This window comes from Protopterus annectens, chromosome 7.part1 (assembly GCF_019279795.1).
Source record: "Protopterus annectens isolate FY-2018-M chromosome 7.part1, PAN1.0, whole genome shotgun sequence".
Classification (NCBI taxonomy): Eukaryota; Metazoa; Chordata; order Ceratodontiformes; family Protopteridae; genus Protopterus; species Protopterus annectens.
This window is the reverse complement of record NC_056740.1, coordinates 359,898,862-359,921,351: the sequence shown is the minus strand read 5'-3', so window position 1 is coordinate 359,921,351 and position 22,490 is coordinate 359,898,862. Positions and strand designations below refer to the sequence as shown.

The 22,490-nt window shown below is 45.4% G+C and overlaps 1 protein-coding gene across 2 annotated transcripts in view; it reads right to left on the bottom strand.

Moving 5' to 3' along the window:
- The window catches only part of FLNB (filamin B), a 4,683,119-nt gene that overhangs the window by 445,556 nt on the left and 4,215,073 nt on the right, over nucleotides 1-22,490 (bottom strand). The window lies entirely within an intron of this gene.

The following is a 22,490-nucleotide window of genomic DNA, read 5'->3' as shown; positions in this document are numbered from 1 at the left end:
AAATACACAAAAAATTACAAATTTTCTGATTTAACAGTTAAGAAAGAAGCACTTAGCTGAGAGCTATGAATACCAATCCAGTCACCAGCGCGGCAAACGAGATCTGAGGTCATGAGGGTAGAGCAGGGCATTATGGGTGAGGGGAGGAGCTGAGAGCTTGGATCCATAGCTGGAAAACCATGCCGGTTCGGATCCGATATCGGATCCATAACCCACAGGTTGCAGACAAATGAATATCCTACTTCAGATCATAGGTATTTTCTGCAAGATTCCCTTATTGGGATGTGCAGGTAAGCTTCCCTTAATTCCAGTGTTGCCAACCAGGCATTTTTGCCTAGCATGGGAAGCAGCTGATGAAGAGTTAGCATTCTGAATTTTGGGATTACCAAAAAGGTGTTTAGGATAGACAGGTCCAGGATAGGACGCCAGTAATTGTCTTTTCTGGATACCATGAAAAGTCTTGAGTAAAAACCTTGCCCCCATTCCTCTTTTGGGACAGGTTGAATAGCCCTGATACTTAGAAGAGAGAGAACCTGCTTTTGTGCCTCTGCCCACTGATTTGGGGGTAGTTCTGGCCAACTGTTTGGGGTTGGTAAAGAGTGACAGTGGAATCTGTATCCTTGGGAAACTACATTTAAAACCCATTTGTCTTGGGTAATGAGTTCCCAGTTTTTTACATGCAGGGTGATCTTTCCCCCTAAAGGAACTGTCAGTTGAGCAGGGCTTGGATGGATTAAGGTTAAGTCATTGTGACAGCTTTCCATAGGGGGGTGTCTTACTACTTCCAGCTTTGGAAGTGGGAGCCCCCCACTGCTTAGGCCTGTGAGTACCTTCAGACTGAAGCCTGGGTTGTCTGCTGGTCCTGTGTTTGGACTGAGAAGGGCTGGAAGAGACAGGAAAGTACCAATTCTTAGAAGGAGAGTGCCTACTAAATCTGGGAGGCTGTACTTGCAGGAAATCTTTAACATTTTGCATAGATTTAGTTTTTTCTTTCATCTTTTTAAGTAGTACTTCTTCTGCTTTGTTGCCAAACAGGCGGTCTTGGTTTAAGGGACCATCCAGTAATTTAGCTTTAACACGATCTGGCAAAGTTTGCTCCTTAAGCCAAGCATGCATTCTAAGTACAGACCCTTCAACGATTTTCAATGCCTCTAGCACTGGAGATGTAAAGGGTGCAAGCAGCAAGAAACCCGTTTGGGTTATAGACAGTGATACAAGACCATTGGGACTAAATCAAGACAAGCGAGTTCCCATAGCACCAGTATCTTTCCCTTTACCAATTCGTCAATCGGACAGACTGAACTGGTTGCCTCAAAGGAATATGAGGAAGAGAAAAACATTGGACAACAGGTACAAATTTCAACGGAAAATACTCAGGCCCACCCAACAGAACTAGTAGTAAATATTTCTAATTATGTTTTAACTGATAGTGAAAGGTCCCTGTTGACTCGAGGACTCTCATTCATACCCGCTAAAACTGTAGACATTACTGACATTTTATTAGATATTAAGAAATTTATTAGAAATGTGAATTTAAAGATTTTATTTGGTAATAATACAGGTGAACCTAGTAATAATGTTAGAAGACCTTCTAGCTTCATACCTCCATGTCATCCTTTGCTTGAAGCCTTTGAAAAAACATGTGAACGCAACTTATTTGAATTATATAGATCTAAAATCAAACCTGAGTTTTTTAACTTAACATTTGATGAATTCTTATCAATTAAAAAGTTGCAAGATAATAGCAATATAGTAATTCGACAAGCTGATAAAGGAGGTGCCGTTGTTATTTTAGACCATGATATGTATTCTAATACCATGAATACTATGCTTGGTGATGGTGATACCTATTCAGTGTTAAATAATGTGATGCTTGATAAGCTGATAACGAATGTACATCATGAATTATATGACATGTTACTTTGTGGGTTAGTCGATGGTGATTTATATAAATATCTATTAGTTGAACATCCCCTTATTCCAACAATAAGGGGTCTCCCTAAGATACATAAAGATTTGGAAAATCCACCTCTGAGACCCATAGTCTCAGGTGGAGGATGGCTCATGGAACCAGCCTCGATTTTTATTGAAAAACAGTTAAAACCAATAGTTAATGATTCTACTATTATACTAAAAGATACTCAACAATTTTTAGAAAGTTATGGAGCACATGTTTCCACACATGCAACAGCTAATGATGAGATATTGGTTACTTTAGATGTAGTATCTCTATTCACTACTATCCCACATGATATTGGCATGGAATATATAACGCTTTATTTAATTGAAAAGGGGATGTCTAGAGATATGGTTATTAAGATCTTAACCTTACTTGATTTAGTATTACACAATAATGTATTTACTTATAATAATACATATTATTTACAAAAGAAAGGTGTAGCAATGGGTATCCCTTGCGCCAATTCCTATGCCAACTTAGTATTGGCATATTGGGAACAAACTTATGTGACAACCAATACCCTATATAACAATAACATCATATTTTATAAACGTTTTGTAGATTATGTGTTTTTTATATGGGATGATACAGTTGAGAAATTGACTGAGTTTATTGAGTATATAAATGGTACTATGAATTTTCTAAGGTTTGATTTTAAATATTCATTGAACTTGATAGATTTTTTAGATGTTCAGATTACAAAAAAAGATGGTATGGTACATTCAGAGGTGTATAGGAAATCTTGTTGGCAAAACAATATCTTACATCGTACCAGCATGCACCCTCGACACATCTATGGAAATATTGTAGATAATCAGACACTAAGGATATCTCGTCTTACAACAGATGATGAGACTTTTCTTTCCAAACAGCAGATGCTAGTAAATAATTTTCTAATAAGGGGCTATGATAAAAAAGAAGCAGAAAAGGTATACCAAATCAATAGTACTGTTAGAAGAGGTAATGGTAAACCTTATTTATACAGACATCATAGAGAGGGATCTGGAACAAGAGAAAGGAATACAACTCCCAGTGTCAGTAGAATTGTTATTCCATATAGTAATGTCAATTCGAAAATCAAGGAAGTGATTAGCAAGAATTGGGGTATTATAACTATTGATGAAAGAATTTCTGAGCTAGTGGGTGATAAGCCAAGCTTCACATACAGAAACACTAAATCGTTAAAAAGGTTGTGTTATGAAAACAATAAAAATGTTGTTAGTTTATCTAATAGGAAAGGGACCTTTCCCTGTAGAGGCTGTAATCAATGCAACTACATGTCTGGTAAAAATATATTTGTACATCCTGACACAGGTATTGAACACACTTTCAACTTTTATGCTGACTGTAAACCCAGGGACTTAAGTGTATTTGGCAGTATGTCAACTATGCTCATGCTTCTATGTTGGTAAAACAAACAGAAGTCTTAGAGAACGTGTGAGGGAGCATATATATGCCATTAATAGGGAAGATGAACATAATGCTTTGGCCAGACATGTTTTGAATACAGGGACAATGCATACCTTTAAGTTTAATGTACTGCAGTTAGTTTACAGAACGAATAGACTAGGCAACATAAAGAATTACACAGAAGAATGCGAAAATAGATGGATCATTAAGCTACAGGGAAATAAAGGGCATGGGTTAAATGAAAGGGCTACACTTAAGCCATTCTTAATATCACGCCCCTATAAACACTAATTTATATATACATTAGTACTGTATAGCTTTTTAGTCTTTTAAATATATGATATATTTAGCTATTTTACTAATCTGCATAATGATTTTTATCTATTTATGTAGTAACCTTATTTATGTATTAACCTATTTTAAGAATATATGTGACTATATTGTGATCTGTTGCTTTAATATGATTGATAAATTAATTGTTTAGCAATCCTTATTGGCTGACTTGATTTTAAATTCATTTATAAACTACTGGTTTTGTTATGAACTGTTTTGAAGTCTGAAGAAGCGTTGTTAAAACATGAAAGCGCTAACTATACTGCAGTTGAATAAAGTGTTTTTTATCGGCCGTGGTGAGCCTCATCTGTTTCTTTGGTAATCCAATAATATGCTGCTGATACTTTAACATATGAAACTGGCGGTTTAAGGCCCTAATGGCCAAAGTAGAAGAAGTGTACACCTTCTTACCCCATCTGTCCAGGGCCCTAGAATCTCTATCAGAGGGGGTAGGGTTTTTGGCAGTAGTAGCCTTATTGCCTTTGGCTACCTGTGAAATGGTCTCTGGATCCTCTGTAGGATTCTTAAAGAGAAACTTGTGAGAGTCAGGTACTCTGTAATACCTGTCAGGTTTCCTGGGAGCCAGAGGTAAAGTGTCTGGGGCCAGGCTAGATTCCAAGAAGGCATCATCTACAATGTCCAGTACAGGAGGGATAGCTAAAGGCCTGTGTTGAGGTAGGAGAAAAAATTCCCCTAAGCCTCTTTTTGGAGTCAGAGTAATCCTGGCTTTCCCAGTGGAAATGCTCCCTGAGAGTATGCAAAGTTTCACCAAAAGAGAAATCTTCTGGAGGAGAAGCAGAGGGAATGGAGTCCTCTGTATCAGAATCCTCATAGGTAGATAAGAGCAAATCCTGGTCATCAGAAGAAAATAGAAGTTATGTTCTTACCATAACGTTCCATGTTAGTTGTCTTCTTCTCGCCTTCTTCTTGCTGGATGGGTTCGGAGCCAACCTCGGCTCCGACTCGGCCACTCTAAAAGCTCGAGAGTTGGTTCCACCGGCTCGAGGCTCCCCTTATATCCCACAATGCTAGGCGAGAGTTACCTCAGATCTCGTTTGTAAGCTAACCCCAGCTTATAACAGTAACAGTATAACTGTAAAACAGAATCCACCTCTAACAACAGGAAGAAAGAAGGGTGACCTACATCCTGAACCAAGAAATATGCATAATAGCATATGACTAAGAAAGAGGTGGTAGAAAGAGAGGTCACGATCACAACTCCTCTAGGTCTGTCCAGGCCAGGGGGAAGGAGGGTGGGACGCAAGAAGAAGGCGAGAAGAAGACAACTAACATGGAACGTTATGGTAAGAACATAACTTCTATATGTTGTCTATCTCGCCTTCATTCTTGCTGGATGGGACCGCGTCCCTAGCACCTTGTCCCGGGTGGCCTAACGGAACAGACTCCTGAGAACAGTGGAACCAAAGTTAGCTCTATGCCTAGAAGCTAACTCCAACTTATAATGAGAAATAAAAGTGTGAGGAGTAGCCCAAGTAGCCGCTGCACAAATGGTGTCAATAGGCAGTCTGTCTTGGAAGGCTAAAGAAGTAGCCAAAGCTCTGGTGGAATGGGCTTTAGGTTTATTAGGCAATTTTTGTTGTCTAATTTCATATACCAGGGAAATCAAAGATGTTAGCCATCTGGATAATGATACCTTTGAAACTGAAAGTCCCTTTCTGCTTTCCGCATAGGAGACAAACAGCTGATCAGATTTTCTGAATTGTTTTGTTCTATCCAAGTAGTACCTTAATTGACAATGAACATCCAGGCAGTGTAATTTTTGTTCAGACCCATTGGAATACTCTGGAAAAAAGACAGGGAGGTCAATGCTTTGGTTTAGATTTGATGTTGAAACCACCTTAGGCAAAAAGGACGGGTTAGTTCGTAAGGATACTCTGTCCTTATGAAACAAAAGATAAGGAGGACGACAACTGAGTGCTTGAAGTTCTGAAACTCTTCTAGCTGATGTAATAGCCACCAGAAAGAGAGTTTTCCATGATAATAATTTCAAGGAACATGAAGCTGCAGGTTCGAAGGGGAAAGAATCAAAGAAGCAAGAACTAAATTTAGGTCCCAAGGAGAAGGAGGATTTCTTATAGGAGGTCTGAGAAGAAAAACTCCTTTCAAAAAGGCTTTGCAAAGTTTGTGGGACATTAGGGCAGATTCAGAAATACCCACATGGAAGTTAGAAATAGCTGCCAATTGAACCTTAAGTGTAGATGGAGATGAACCTGCATGGAAGAGTTCAGCTAGAAAATCAAGGACTAGTTGGATGGAAGCGGTGAAAGGATCTATGTCCTTTCCTTGCCCAATATGAGAAGCGTTTCCACTTACTCAAATAAATCTTTCGAGTGGAAGATTTATGGGAAGCTATCAATATATCTCTAACAGAGTGAGATAATTGAGGAAGCCTGGCTACGGTTGGAAGTGGAGGAACCAAGCAGTGAGGTTCAGAGAGGGAGGGAGCGATGAAACTGACCCGACTGATGGATCAAAAGATCTGGAACTAGGTCCAGATTCCACGGTCGCTCAAAAGAAATCGATGTAGAAAGGGGAACCACACTTGTTGAGGCCAGTAAGGAGCAATGAGGATCAATGAGGCCTTCTGAGCGATAGCTTTCTGTATTACTTGAGAGATCAGTGGGAAAGGAGGAAATGCATACAGAAGTCCCCGGGGCCAAACTTGGACTAGAGTGTCTCTGCTGGGTTGGCCTGGTAAAGGGAATAGAGTGAAATATTCTCTGCACTTGCTGTTTTGGGGAGTAGCAAAAAGATCGCAGCAAGGCTGACCCCACTTGAGAAAAATTTCTCTCACTACAGAGTCTTTCAGAGACCACTCGTGAGGCATGAGTATAGCTCTGCTCAACTTGTCCGAAATGTGATTGGACTTCCCGGGGATGTGCGTTGCTATCAGAAAACGCTGAGAAGAAATCGCCCATTGCCACAGTCTGAGTGCTTCTCGACACAGGGGTATGATCTGGTTCCGCCTTGTTTGTTGATGTACCACACTACAGACATATTGTCTGTCTGGATTGCAATTGTTCCCAAGGGAAGAGAGTCTTGAAGGGCTTGCAACGCTAAAAGCACTGCTCTCATCTCCAGAACATTTATGTGCAAGTGGCATTCGTTTGGTTGCCATGTGCCCTGGACTGTCCTGCCCTGATAATGCCCCCCCCCACCCGATCAGGGAGGCATCCGTTGTCAGAGTAGCAACCGGAGGAGGTGGAACAAATGGTCTTCCGACAGGAGCTGGGGAAGACATCCACCACATGAGATGCTTTTGCACGCTTGCGTGATCATAATGGTGTGAGACATTGGAAGTTCCTGGTATGACCATTGAGTAAAAAGCATCCACTGAAGGATCCGCATGTGGTATCTGGCCAATGGAAGGAGAGGTATGGCCGCTGCCATGATTCCCAACACCTTTAGAACTAACCTGGCTTTGACTCTGTTGTTGTTGAGAAGAAGTGACACCAATTTGTGAATGTCTGATATCCTTTGGTGAGTTAGCCTCGCAGACATGTTTATAGTATCTAGATTTGCACCTATGTAGGTAATAGTACGACAAGGCGACAAAACAGACTTTTCGCAATTTATTGAAATACCCAGTTTTTGACAAACGCGAAAAGTATAATCTCTGGCCATCAGAAGGAGATGCTTGGTGGGAGCTGTGAGAAGCCAGTCGTCCAAATATGGAAACACCTGGAATCCTTGTCGTCTCAGGTGAGAAGCTACCACTGCCATGCATTTGGTAAACACCGGGGCAGTGGTGAGACCAAAGGGCAGGGCCCTGAACTGAAAATGACTGGTTCCCAGCCTGAAGCGGAGGAATCTTCTGGAGCGTCTGTTCATTTTTATGTGATAGTACGCATCCTGAAGGTCTATAGAGCACATCCAGTTTCCTTTGCCCAAAAGGGGAAGAATGGATTGCAGCGTGACCATCCGAAATCTTGTTTTCTTGACTGATTTGTTCAAGACACTGAGATCCAAAATCGGTCTCCAGTCCCCTGTTTTCTTTGGAACTAAAAAGAACCTTGAGTAGATTCCGGATCCTTGTTGGTCTGCTGGTACTGGCTGAGTTGCTCTTTTTGCAAGCAGCTTTGAAATTTCCAAAGCTGCTATATCCCTTTGAGCGGGTGGAACATCTGGAAGGGATTTTTTTGACTGATTTGGAAAACGAAGAAAGGGGATAGAATAGCCTTCGGAAACGATGGACTGTACCCATTTGTCTTGAGTCAGGGATAGCCAGGCTTCTGGGTACAGTGACAATCTTCCCCCGACTGCCTCCGAAGATGGGCAGTCGGGCAACACCTCAGGGATGCTGAAAGGGCTTGTCAGGGAAGGCTTCCCGATTGCCCTGGTTCTGCGGACCCCCCCTGCCCCTAGGGCGGCGTCTACCATTGTTATTCCCACCTCTGCCTTTGGTAGGAAACGACTCTGTCGTCAGGCGAAGTCCCTTGAGATTGTTTACGGAACCACATCTTTCCACCCTTCTGGCCTTTGGGGTAAGGCCTGGAAGGAGTCGAAAACGGACTCCGGCGGCAGAAAGGGTCTTGCCATCAGTCTCGCACCTAGTCAGGGTTTCTTTCACTTGAGGACCAAAGAGAGATGATCCATCAAAGGGAGTTCGTGAAAGACGTCTTGAAAGGGTCCGCAAACTTGCATAGCCGCATCCAGGCGTGCCTACGTAAGGCTACACCTGTCCCTGCGGCTCTGCTCGCTCCATCGGCCGCGTAAGAGAGGAGGCATGGAGGAGTTGGATATGGAATTAAGGGTAGCCAGCTGCGTGTTCATCTTTTCTTGAAACCCGCAGCTGTAGGATCCTTAACATTTCACTCGCTTCCTTGATCAAGTCCCTTTGAAGACGAGTGAAATGGCACAGGTAGTTCAGCGACGCATGGTAAATGTCGCTGAGGAGAACATCCGCTTCCGTACCTATCCATGGACCTAGATTCCTTGTTAGGTGGATGGACAGGTACTGAAGGATCAGCCAGTTCCTTCTTTGTGGCAGCAGCTACCACCATAGCATCCACAGAAACTCCTTTTGATAAAAATTGCTTGTCTGATGGAGCTGTGATGAACTTAGAGGGTCTCCTGGGAGTGGGGTCCACTGAATCAGGAGCCGTCCATGCCTTCTTAGCAACCACCTGCATGAGGGGGTCGAGGGGGGGGGACACCCAGGAGGTGGAAGGACGAGAGCCAAACGCCTCAAGATACACAGATTCGTCCTCCGAAGGGTTGAGGGCTGGCCAATTTCCCCTCTGTTTCAGGATCTCCAGAATGTTTGCAAATGAGACATCTTCAGAAGGGGAACGGGGAACCCTCAGAATCATCCAAATCTGTGTCTGGCGTGATAGACTCAGGTGAGTCAATGTGTTTCCTCTTGCACTTCCTCTTCCGAGGGGCTCTTCTGCCAAATCAGGAGAGGCCTCGGAAGAGGATGAAATCCCCACAGGGGCTCCTGAGGAGCTGGCTCTCTGCGGTCCGGGATGAGGGAGTGAGTCGACTTACCCTGAGGCAGCATAGAGGAGAGGGGCGGAGCCGACTGTGGAGTAGAGCCAGGCTCTAACACACTCCGCATGACCTCGAATGCACCCCTGTCAGGCAGAGCCAGAGGTCCCCGCTCCGAGGAGCTAAGAACCCCCTCGGCACCGACAGTGATGGCTCCGAGGCCAATGTCGGAGCCGAACTCACCAGCGCCGAAGCCCGAGAGGAGAGGGGTCGGACAAGGGTCCGATGCCACTCACCCCTCGGAGCCGAGGGAAGTCCGGCACCGAGATTCTTCCAAAGAAGAAAGCGGAGCGGCAGCGGAGCGAAGACAATTGTCTCGGCTCCGGTAATCACAGTCTCGGTTCCGACCGACCGGCTCGAACTCAAGAGAGTCGAAGGAGGAAAATGTTGATGGACGGGGCAGGCATCGACTGATGAGTCGGGCTCTGAAGCATCTGGGCTAGTGCCTCGGACTTAAGTAGTCGACTCACTACCCTCTGAAGGTCATGATCGGACAGCCTCGATGACCTAGAGGAATGAGACCTTTGGCTCCGTTCAGACAGCAGGGGAGATCCTGGAGCCGAATGAACGGAGCCAAGAGATGGTGACCTAGACCTCTTCCTAGTTGTCGGCTCCGAAGGTCTGGTCGGAGCCGACACCGGGACCTCAATAACCTCGGTTCCGGCGGAGCCGGAGCCACAGAAACTGTGGACTGAGACTTATCGGCTCCAGCCGGAGCCGATAAAGGCAAAGGTTGAGCAACCTGAGGTCTCGGCTCAGAAGCCGGAGCCGAAGACCTCGATGCCTTAGAGGGCTTCCCTGTTGAAACTGACAGGGAATCCTCTGGCTTCAGTAAGCCTCTAAGAATTAATTTGTTTTCTTTCCTGCAGGACCCTGGGGCTGAAGCCATGGCACACAGCACAGGAGTCCTGCAGGTGCAAAGGCCCCAGACAATAGACACAAGAAGTGTGAGCGTCTGTCAGAGACATTTTCTGACAGCACGCATCACACTTCTTGAATCCGGAGACCTTTGCTTCTTTAGACATTTCTTTGACTGACAGGTGTACACAAACACTCACCCAAACACACAAGTTATACCCTGTCAGAAAAACACAATAATTTTAGTAGTAATACTAGTATTTAAAGTACACTAAACTAGAATAAACTACAAGAAACACAAACACTCCAGTAGGGAAGGGAAGGCCTAAGGGCCCAATGGAAGAACCAAAGGTTCTTTGGGAAGAAAACGGAAAAATTTAGGGTCGGGAATAAACTTTTCTAATCTACACTAACTAAGAAAGAATATTAACTTAAAAGGGGTTTTAAAGAGTCATTTTTACAAGAAAAATTAACACTCACCAGGAACCGGTAGAAAAACCAACCTCGAAGCTGTAGCGGCAAACGAGATCTGAGGTAACTCTCGCCTAGCATTGTGGGATATAAGGGGAGCCTCGAGCTGGTGGAACCAACTCTTGAGCTTTTAGAGTGGCCGAGTCGGAGCCGAGGTCGGCTCCGAACCCATCCAGCAAGAATGAAGGCGAGATAGACAACTTAACATCAGAAATTTCAGAATCCTGATCAGAAGAATCAGAAGGAAAATCAGCTCTAGGTTTCTTAGAGGGAGAAGGGTGGCTTCCCCTGATTAGAGTAATAAGGTCTTCAGCCATTCTTATCATTTGTTTTTTAGGCATAGGGGTCTAACCATGCAGTCTGGGCATCGGTTTTATAGGACTGGATCGAGTTTTAGGCCTTAAAGAAGAAGATGGTGTCGGTTTAATATGCAAGTCAGTAGGCCTGAATACACCCTCAGAAGCCGGTGCCTGCACAGCGGCTCCAGAACCATCCAAGGTAGAGACATCCGCAGGTTCCATAGTCGAAGAAGCATCTCGTGGCACACTGGACTCCGAATGGGTCTCAGTAGAGGCCTGCGAATCTGAAGTAGCTGGTATCAGGGGCTGGGAAAGCGCCTCACTGAGTACCGGCGAACTGGCGACTAGCTTAATGGAAGCGTCATCAGCAGCTTTGGACCTATGCGGTCTGTCTCTGTCTCGATCTTTGCATTTTTTCAGAATGTTGGTAGTCGGGTGGCTTACTGAAGCCATTTCTGGATAATTGAAACGAGTACCAAAATAGTTAGATGCGAAAATGAACCGACGACGAATAGTTCGAGGATTGAATAAGGCACAAAATTAGAAGTTATGTACATACCATAACGTTCCATGTTAGTTGTCTTCTCTCACCTTCTTTCTTGCTGGATGGGTTCGGAGACGATCCTCGGCTCCAACTCGGCACTTGCTAAGCTCAAGAACTCGTTTTACCAGCTCGAGGCAACCCTATACCCCATGATGCAAGGCGTGACTACCTCAGATCTCGTTTGGTAGCTAGAAGAAAACCCTGCCAAAAAATACTTCTTGCCAAGGAAGAAGATACTAAATGTAGGAGAAACTAGGCCAATGGCCACTAACAGTAATGACTCTTCCTATTGTGAACTCTTGGAAAGAGTGACAACATCCCCAACAAAAGGAAGGTACAACCTCAAGATCAGTCCAGGCCAGGGGGAAGGAGGGAGGGACGCAAGAAAGAAGGCGAGAAGACAACTAACATGGAACGTTATGGTATGTACATAACTTCTAAATGTTAAGTTGTCAAACTCGCCTTCATTCTTGCTGGATGGGACCGCGTCCCTAGCACCTCTATCCTGGGTGGCTCAATGGAACAGACTCTTGAGAACTGTGGAACCAAACCTAGCCCTGTCCCTGGAGGCCAAGTCCAATTTGTAATGAGAGACAAAGGTGTGAAGAGTGGCCCAAGTGGCTGCTGCACAAATGGCGTCAATAGGTAGCCTATCCTGAAAAGCTGTGGATGTGGATAGGCTCCTGGTAGAATGTGCTTTTGGTTTTGAGGACAGTTGCTTGCCTCTAAGATGATAAACATAAGAAATGATAGAAGACAGCCATCTGGATAAGGTCACTTTAGAGACTGGGAGACCTGTTCTATTCTCTGCATAAGAAAGGAATAGTTGATAAGATTTTCTGAACTGTTTAGTTCTGTCCAAATAATATCTGCATTGACGATGGACATCTAAGCAATGAAGTTTTTGTTCAGCTTTGTCTGAATAATTAGGGAAAAAAACTGGCAAATCAATAGATTGGTTAAGATTTGTCTGGGAAGCAACTTTGGGTAAAAAAGATGGATTAGGTCTTAAAGATACCCTATCTTTGTGAAAAACCAAGTAAGGGAACGGACACAAAGGGCCTGAAGTTCAGAAACCCTTCTAGCTGAAGTAACAGCCACCAAGAAAATTGTTTTCCAGGAAAGAAACTTTAAGGAGCATGTAGCAGCCCTTTCGAAGGGGGGTAGAATCAAGGATGCTAGCATTAAGTTCAAATCCCACTGCAGAGGGGGATCTCTGATTGGAGGTTTTAGAAGAAATATACCTCTGAGAAAGGCTTTGCAAAGTTTGTGGGACATTATGTTTTGATCTTGTAAACCAACATGAAAATTAGAGATTGCTGCCAATTGGACTTTAACTGTAGAAGCAGAAGACCCTGCTTGAAAAATCTCTGCTAAGAAATCCAGAACTGAATGCACTGGAGCAGTAAAGGGATCTAATTGTTTAGACTTTGCCCAGAAAGAAAAGCGTTTCCACTTACTAGTATAAATCTTTCTGGTGGAGGACTTAAGAGAAGCTACTATGATATCCCTAACGGGGATAGATATCAAAGGAAGCCTGGCTAAGGAAGGAAGTGGAGCAACCAAGCAGTGAGGTTGAGAGAACGAATGGCCCGGTGCGGTTGACCCGACTGGTGGGTCAGAAGGTCTGGAACTGGGTCCAGATGCCAAGGCTGCGCCAGGAGATGACAATGCAGGGACGGAAACCAAATTTGTCGAGGCCAGTAAGGGGCAATGAGGATCAACTTGGCTCTCAATACGATAGCTTTCTGAATAACTTGTGGTATCAGTGGAAAGGGAGGAAAGGCATACAGAAGTCCCCGGGGCCAATCCTGGGTTAGAGAGTCTCTCGGGGAATGGTCTGGTAGAGGAAAAAGGGTGAAGAAGTCCGGGCATTTGCTGTTTTGGGGTGTAGCAAAAAGGTCGCAGGAAGGGAAGCCCCACTTCTGAAAAATCTCGTCCACTACCGATTGCTTGAGAGACCACTCGTGTGGCATGAGAACAGCTCTGCTCAGTCTGTCCACTAAGAGGTTGGATCTCCCAGGGATATGCGTTGCTATCAGAAACCGATGAGAGGAGATCGCCCATTGCCAAAGTCTGAGAGCTTCTCGACACAGTGGGTAGGACCTGGTGCCGCCCTGCTTGTTGATATACCAGACTACAGACATGTTGTCCATCTGAACTGCAATAGTCCCTAAGGGAAGAAAGTCGTTGAGGGCTTGCAACGTTAAAAGCACTGCTCTCATCTCTAGGACATTTATGTGCAGATGGTATTCTATGGGTTGCCAAGTCCCATGGACCATCCTGCCCTGATAATGCCCCCCCCCACCCGATCAGAGAGGCATCCGTAGTGACTGTGGCAACCGGAACTGGGGGAAGAAACAGTCGGCCCTGATGGAGCAGAGGAGAAGACATCCACCAGGTTAGATGAGTCTTGCACGACTGCGTGACAAAAATCTCGTGACTCATGGGGAGTTGCTGGAATGACCATTGAGCGAACAACATCCACTGCAGAAGACGCATGTGGAAGCGGGCTAATGGCAGAAGAACAATGGCCGCAGCCATAAGACCCAGAACCTTCAGGACAAATTTGGCTCTGATCTTCTTGCTGAGTAATATGACCCGAACATACTTCTGAATGTCCAGAATTCTTCATTCTGAGAGTCTGGCTGACATGCTGACAGTGTCTAATTCTGCGCCTATAAAAGTAATACATTGGCAAGGCGACAGAGAAGATTTTTTGAAATTTATTGAAATCCCCAATTGCTTGCAGGTTTGCAGAGTGTGGTCTCTGGCCTTGAGAAGTTGATGCCTGGTGGTGGCGGAGTGGAGCCAGTCGTCTAGATACGGAAACACCTGGAATCCTTGACGTCTCAGATGAGCCGTAACCACTGCCATGCATTTGGTAAACACTCTGGGGGCTGTAGTGAGGCCAAAGGGCAGGGCTCTGAATTGAAAATGACTGGACCCCAGCCAAAAGCGGAGAAACCTTCTGGAGCGCCTGTGAATCTTTATATGATAGTACGCATCCTGAAGGTCTATTGAGCACATCCAGTTGTCCTTGCCCAAAAAGGGTAGAATGGACTGAAGCGTGACCATCCGGAACCTTGCCTTCTTGACAAACTTGTTTAATTTGCTGAGGTCTAAAATTGGTCTCCAATCTCCCGTCCTTTTGGGGACCAAAAAGAATCTTGAGTAGGTGCCGGATCCTACTTGGTCTGCTGGCACTATTTGGATGGCTCTTTTTGCTAAGAGTTTTGATACCTCCTGTTTTGCCAATTCCCTTAGACCGGGTGAGATGTCTGGAAGGGAATGATGAGGAACGGGATACCTCTCGAAAGGGATATTGTAGCCCTCGGATATGATCGACTCTACCCATTTGTCTTGAGAGAGGGAACGCCAGGCTATTGGGTACAGCGACAATCTTCCCCCGACTGCCTCCAAGGGTGGGCAGTCGGGCAACACCTCAGGGATGCTGGAAGGGTTTATCAGGGAGAGTCTCCCTGCTACCCTGATTCTGCGGACCCCCTCTGCCCCTAGGGCGGCGCCTATTATTATTACCCCCTCTGCCTCTGGGGGTAAACTGACCACATGTGTCTGGCGTGACTCCTTGAGATTTACGGAACAACATTTTCCCTCCCTTCTGACCCTTTGGATAGGGTCTTGAAGGGGTGGAGAAATGGACTCCTACGGCAGAAAGGGTCTTGCTGTCTTGCTCACACCTGGTCAATGTATCCTTCACCTGAGGCCCGAACAAAGCCGAACCATCAAAGGGGGTATTGGTAAAGGACGCCTTAAAAGGGTCTGCAAAATTACAAAGCCGCATCCAGGCCTGACGCCTAAGTGCCACTCCTGTGCCTGCGGCCCTACTCGCCCCATCGGCTGCATAAGAAATGAGCCACATGGAGGAGTTAGTCAAAGAATTGAGGATTCCTAGCTGTGAGGCAATCTTTTCCTGAGCCCCAGTGGCTGAAGGATCCTGAACCACTTCACCTAGTTTCTTGAGAATGTCTCTCTGAAGTCTGGTAAAGTGACAAAGGTAGTTCAGCGAACGCATAGCAAAGGTCGCTGAAGAAAACATTCGCTTGCCGTACCTGTCCATGATCCTAGAATCCTTATTAGGAGGATGGACAGGCACAGAAGGATCAGCAAGTTCCTTCTTGGTGGCCGCCGCCACCACCATAGCATCAACAGGGATGCCCTTAGAAAGAAACTGTTTGTCTGCCGGGGCTGTAATGAATTTGGAGGGCCTCCTAGGAACTGGTTCCACAGAATCCGGGGCTGCCCACGCCTTCCGAGCCACTACTTGCATGAGTGGGTCGAAGGGCGGAGACACCCAGGAGGTGGAGGGTCGAGATCTGAAAGCCTCCAGGTATACCGACTCATCCTCAGAGGGGTTAATGGAAGGCCAGTTCCCCCTCTGCTTAAGGAGCTCCAGGATGTCTGAAAAGGAGACATCCTCAGAGGGGGACCGTGGGGAACCCTCAGACTCATCTAAGTCGGTATCTGATGTAGTAGACTCAGAGGGGAGTCTGTGTGCTTCCTCTTACACGTACTCTTACACGGGGGTTCTGCTGCAGGATCAGGAGAAAGAAGGAAGAGGAACTTATTCCCAATGGGGAAACCTGGGGCGATGGATCTCTAGGTCTGGGAGCAAGAGGCTGGCAAGAGACATCAACAGGCACTGAAGATGGAGGAGCTAAAGGAATAGACTGTTGACCTAGCTCGGGGGCTAGGACACTCCTCTTCACCTCAAAGGCTCCTCTCCCAGGGAGGCCAGAAGACCCCCGCTCCGAAGAAACAGGAATCCCCGGCCCCACCGAAAGAGAAGGCTCCGAAGCCGATGTCGGTGCCGAGCTCACCAATGCCGAAGCTCCAAGAGGGAGAGCAGGGTCGGACAAGGGTCCGATGCCACTGGCCCCCTCGGAGCCAACAAGGGAGACTCGATGACCGGATCCCTCCAATGAAGATCCCATGGAGGAGATCGGAGCCGAAGACGTCGGAGCTGAAAAGAGAAGTATCGGCTCTGGCGCACCCACGGTCACCGTTCCGAGAAGCTCCGGCTCCGAACTCTGAAGGAGAGTCGGAGGAGGAAGTTCAGGGGGAAGAGAAATAGCAGACGTCTGTTGAGACGGGCTATGGAGCATTTGGGCTAGTGCCTGTGACTTCAACAGTCTGCTTACCACCCTCTATAAATCATGGTCTGATAGCCTGGAAGATCTTGAAGATCGGCTCCGACAAAAGAGGAGATCCCGGTGTCGAACAAATAGACTCCAGGGAAGGAGACCGAAATCTCTTCCTGGATGGAGCCATCAGAGCCGATGACCTCTCGGGTCCAGATGGAGCCGAAGACTTGTTGGCTCCAATACTGGATAAGGACACGTCGGCTCCAGCCGGAGCCGACAAAGTAATAGGCAATTGTGTGTCGGAGCCGGTCGGAGCCGACACAACAATCTCCAAGGTAGAAAGATCGGCTCCAGCCGGAGCCAATCTCGACTCCGAAGGAGTCGGCGGCACAGCCGAAGGCTTAGGAACTACAGCCTGGGCTCTAGATGGCTTAGAGGGTTTAACCGACCCAGCCTTGGTCGGAGAACCCTCTGGCTTTAACAAGCCACAAAGAATCAATTTATTTATTTGTTCCTGCAGGACTCTCTGGCTAAAGGAGTGACAAATGGCACAGGAGTCCTGCAGGTGTAAAGGCCCCAGGCAATACACACAAGAAGTGTGACCGAGACATTTTCTGACAGCACGAGTCACACTTCTTGAAGTCTGAGACCTTTACCTCTTTAGACATAATAATGTCCAAAAACAGACAGACACACAACAATCACACAGTTAATCCCTAAAAACACACACACACAACCTGACAGGAATTAACTGAGGGGGAGGCTTAAGGCCTGAAGGAAATAAATCCTAACCTAAAAGGAAGGGAATATAGGGTAGGAGACAAGTATAAGTATACAAAATATACCCAAAAAAGGACAAATAGAAATTAAGGGGAAAAACTCTAGACTAATCTGACAGAAATTGAAAACTTTACCTGAGCTGGTAAAAAAGAGACCTCTTCGCGAAGCGGCAAACGAGATCTGAGGTAGTCACGGCTTGCATCATGGGATATAGGGTTGCCTCGAGCTGGTAAAATGAGTTCTCGAGCTTAGCAAGTGCCGGGTCGGAGCCGAGGATTGGCTCCGAACCCATCCAGCAAGAATGAAGGTGAGTTTGACAACTTAACATCTGACAGCGTGGGACGTCGTGGTCTGGGCCTAAGCAAGGAATGCAGTACGAATGAAAATCTTTATGAGGTATTTGCTTTCCACAAGTAATACAATTGTTAACTTTTACTGACATCGGTTTAGAGCAAGAATAAGGAACCCCAATGGGGTACTTAGCTTTGTTGAAGACTTTGGATCTGAAACTCAAAAATGAAAATTTCAGGAGTCGGCCGACCGGCACTTGAGAACTGCTTCTGTTTTGGGCACTGCACTGCAAGAAAGTCTGATGTAATGGCGTCGGCTGCATGCTTTATACCCCTGACTACCTGACGTCATGAAAGATGAGACAGCAACTGACGCAGGACCCAAGACTTTGATAGTCAGGCCAACTGAGGGCTACCTGCAAGCAGATAACCCAAATGTAATGACTGCAACAGTGAAACACGAAAAACATCTGGGAATCCCTTTGGGGTTGGCAACATGTGGAAATAAAATTTGTGCCCCTGGGACACTATGTTGAGGACCCATCGATCGTTGATGATGGAGGCCCAGCTTTTGCATGGGAGGAAAGTTTTCTTCCTAGGGGCATGAGCAGATGGGCAGCGGTGAAAGGAGGAGTTGAGAAGTCATTGTGAATTCTTTCCATAAGGGGATGGCTTAGCACTCCCTGGTTTAGAAGTGGAGGTACTCCATTGCTCAGATCTCTTCATACCCTGAGACTGCTGCCTGGGGGGGGGGTCTGTTTCCCCTAGGTCTAGTCTGAGGTGGCCTTTAGGGGGCTGAAAAGGACTAATGTTTTGAGGGGCAATGCCTACTGAATCTTGGAGGCTGAACTTGCAAAAAGTCTTTAACTGTCTGCATAGACTTAGCTTTTTCTTCCATCTATTTTAAAAACCCTCTTCTGCTTTGGTGTCAAACAGATTGTCTTTGTTCAGTGGTACGTCCAATAATTTTGCTTTGACATGATCTGGCAAGGTCTGTTCCTTAAGCCAAACATGCCTAACAAGTACAGAACCTGTGACTGCTGCCCTGCAGGATGCTTCTAGGGCGTCAAACCAGCATTGCAGGGTATGTTTACTGATTTGGCTTGCAGAATGCGTAAGTTCCTGTAAATCTTTATTTTCTGCACAGTCAGGGAAGGTAGATAATTTTTGTTTAAGGAGTTCCATGGTATGTTGCTGGTATTTCAGGATGTGGAATTGACAATTTAATGCTCTAATGGCAAGAGTTGCAGAGGTATATACTTTTTTACCCCATCTGTCTAAGTCTCGAGGAATCCCTGTCTGAGGAGGTGGGATTCTTAGCTGTGGTTGCTTTTATTCCTTTAGGCCCTTGGGAGATGACCTCTGGGTCAGCAGTAGGATTCTTGAAATGAAATTTGTGTGAGTCAGGGATTCTGTAATACCGGTCAGGTTTCCTGGGAGCAGGAGGTAAAGTTTCAGGAGTTAGACTGGATTCCATAAAGACATCATCAACAACATCCAGAACAGGAGGCATAGCTAAGGGTTTGTGCTGTGGTAAATCTAAAATTTCTGAGTCTCTTTTTGCACTGAGGATAATTCTGGCATTCTCAATGGAAGTGCTCTCTCAAAGCATGTAGGGTTTCACCAAAAGAAAAATCCTCTGGAGAACAGGCAGAAGGAATGAATTCCTCTGCATTTGAATCCTCATAAGCAGATAAGGGCATGTCTTCATAATCAGAAACCTCAGAGTCATCGGACTCTTAGTCAGATAAAGCTGCTGGGGACAAGTCTATTTTTCTATTAGCAGGGGAAGGCTGGCTTTCCTTAATCAGCATGATAAGGTCTTCCGCCAATTTACGAATCTGTGATTGTGGCAAGGAAGCAGGCGCGTGAGTTTAGGTACTCGGTTTTTTAGGGGTAGCTCGTACTCTGGGCCTTAGAAACTCGGTAGTTTTAGAAAGAACCGAAGACACGAAATAAGTCATCGGTTTGTGCCGAATATCAGTAGTGCGAAGAACTTCCTCAGAAGCTGGTGCCTGCACAGTGGCTCCGGACCCATCCAAGGTAGAGACATCCGCAGGTTCCGTAGTCAAAGAAGAGTGTTGCGGCATACTGGACTCCGAACAGGTCTTGGTAGCGGCCTGCAAATCCTTCGATGCGAGCATCAAGAGCTGTGAAAGCACCTCACTGAGTACTGGCAAACTGGCGACTAGCTTAACTGAAGCATCGTCGGCAGTTTTGGACCTGTGCGGTCTGGTCTGTCTCTGTCTTTATCCTTACGTTTTTTTCAGAAGATTGCTAGTAGGATGGCTTACCGAAGCCATTTTGGAATACAGAGATCAAGAGCGAAAGTATTTAGCTACAATAAGGGCCCGATGGCGAATAGTTCGGGTGTTGTACAAAGCACAAAACCAGCAGCGAGGAACGTCGTGGTCTGGACCTAAAGAGGTGACGCAGTAAGAATGGAAATCATAGGTTCATAGAGGTTCATAGATTAGTACTAGGCTAACTGCCCTTGCGAGCCATTTTTAAGCCTAGCCAATTATCCCTTGTGAGACTCGAACCCTGCACCTTGTGTTTGTAAGGCAAACACCTTAACCATTACGCCACCCTCCCCCCTCGGTGTGGTATTTGCTTTCCACAGGTGAGACAATTGTTAACTTTTTCTGACATCAGTTAGAGCAAGATAAAAAGGATCCCCAATGGGGTACTTATGTTTAGAAGACTTCAACTTCAATTTCAGAAATGAAAAACTCAGGTAGAAGCCGACCGGCACTTGTGCAAACTGCTTCTGCTTCGTGCTCCTCTGCAAGAAAGACTGACGTAATGGAGTCGGCTGCCTGTTTTTATACCACTGACGACCTGATGTCAGTCCTGGAGCGACAGCAACCGACGCAGAAATACTAAGCCTCTGGTATTCGGGCTGACAGAGGGCTATCTCTGGCAGGATAACCCAAGTGTGATGACTGCAACAGTGAAACATGACGAACATCAATATGAAATATCAACATTACTGCACCTACATTATACATTTAAACAAAAGACCACAAGAGGAACTTGTACTTTTTAGGGTAAAGATGTACAACTCATGTTCATGAAGGCCAGACCATATATTTGCAGAGCACTACTACAATGAAAGACAGGGAAGGAGTAAGGACAAGGTAGGCTCTGAGACGGGAGCTGATGAAGTTGGGTCAAATGCAGAGTACTGCTGACCAGACAGTGTGGGACGTTAAGGACATGTCATTCTTAAGAAATTACCATGATGCAACTTGTCACCACAGTGCTGGTGTAGTTTAGGTATTTGGTTGAAGAAACCAAAATTTTAGAGACAAGGAACCATGTGGGCAAGGGGTGAGGAGGTAGAACTGACAACTACTCTTATACCCAGTGGACTGCTTCGGTGGGGAATGTTCAATGGCACGTACATGCAGGATGTAAGTTGGACCCTTCAACCAGACAAGGTGGAATGAAGGAGATAGCAGGGACCCTCCAATCAGACAAGGCTGGATGAAAGAGTTGGTAGGGCTCTCCAGTCATGTCAACCTAGGAGATGGGGCAGGCACAGTTAGAACCTATCAAATGGCTGAATGGATTTTATTCAAATGCTATTTCATCAAATAGTTATGACCAAAACATTAGTTCTGGAGAACACTGACGTACTTTTCCAAACTGTTATTCAACCTTGGAATTGGAAGGGGGCAAACAAGGGTCAAATTCACCAGTAAAGACCTTCTTTTGCTGTTCATAGAAAGGGTTTTTTGGCCATTAGTTTTCCAGTACATGGCATATGGGAAAAATGTGACTGGTAGAGCAAAATGAATCCTGCACAGTACTCAAATGCTGCCAAGATCTGTGCAGGTGCTAGACAGAGGACTCAAAACGCTAACAGGCAGGAGAGGAAGAAGTGGGTGCCTTAAACCCCAAACAAATAAGTGAGGTTGAGGGGCAAGAGGCATCACATGATGACTGTGATCAGAGCAGAGAAAGGTGGCAGGCAGAAGTGGGAAATGCGACACTGCTGACTGGAAAGGGGTTGCATTGACTTCCAAGCTGGAGACACTGATCCAGTCATAACTGGGATGACACTAACTGGAATGTGCATACTGTATTGTGTGTGTGTGTGTGTGTGTGTGTGTGTGTGTGTGTGTGTGTGTGTGTGTGATCGAAAGAGAGAGAGACTGAGGGTACAAACTGCAACAGGGAGAAGGAGGTGGACTACCATTTGTTACTTGCAAGCATGTTTGGTCAGTATTGGGGACCTATGACTGCTGTAAAACTGCAGTAGGGGTGAACTTGATATAACTGGAAGGTCTTTGAGCAGATTTCAGCAAAAGAGAACAGTCTATGAAATATAAACCTCCACCCTTCCACAGCTATACAAGGGTAGTGGCAGAGGTAAATATCTTTGTTAGGCAAAGGTGAGGGTGTATTTCTAAACTGGAATCTTCTTTTATGCTTCTCATGCATGATTAAGCCATGTGCAATCAAGTTTGTTAACAGCTGTCAAAACTCAACAATAGTGATAATGATTTCTGTATATGACTGCCCAATATTTCAATTCTCCATTCTTAAGTGACCAGTTTTCACATTTCAGGACAGACAACTAAACTAGTTCTATATCCATATATTAATTCGGAATGTCTAACATTAGAACACACTTTGCAATTTCAACCTATTTTATATAAGAATTCATGAAAATCCAAACAAGCATGCCAATATTTGCACTAAACAGTAAATAAGTTAAGTAATAGCACTTAAATTTCAATTTCCTGGCTTCACAAGTTATGAATAAGAATGGACAACTTGTCCAATAGTATAGCTTTAGTGGTGTTTGTCTTATAGTTTCAAGTTACTGAAATGCTTTATATACAAAATTATTCAAAATATCAATACAACTGATGCATCATAAATGCACCTTGAGCTAACCTGTGTTTTCTACATCAGTTT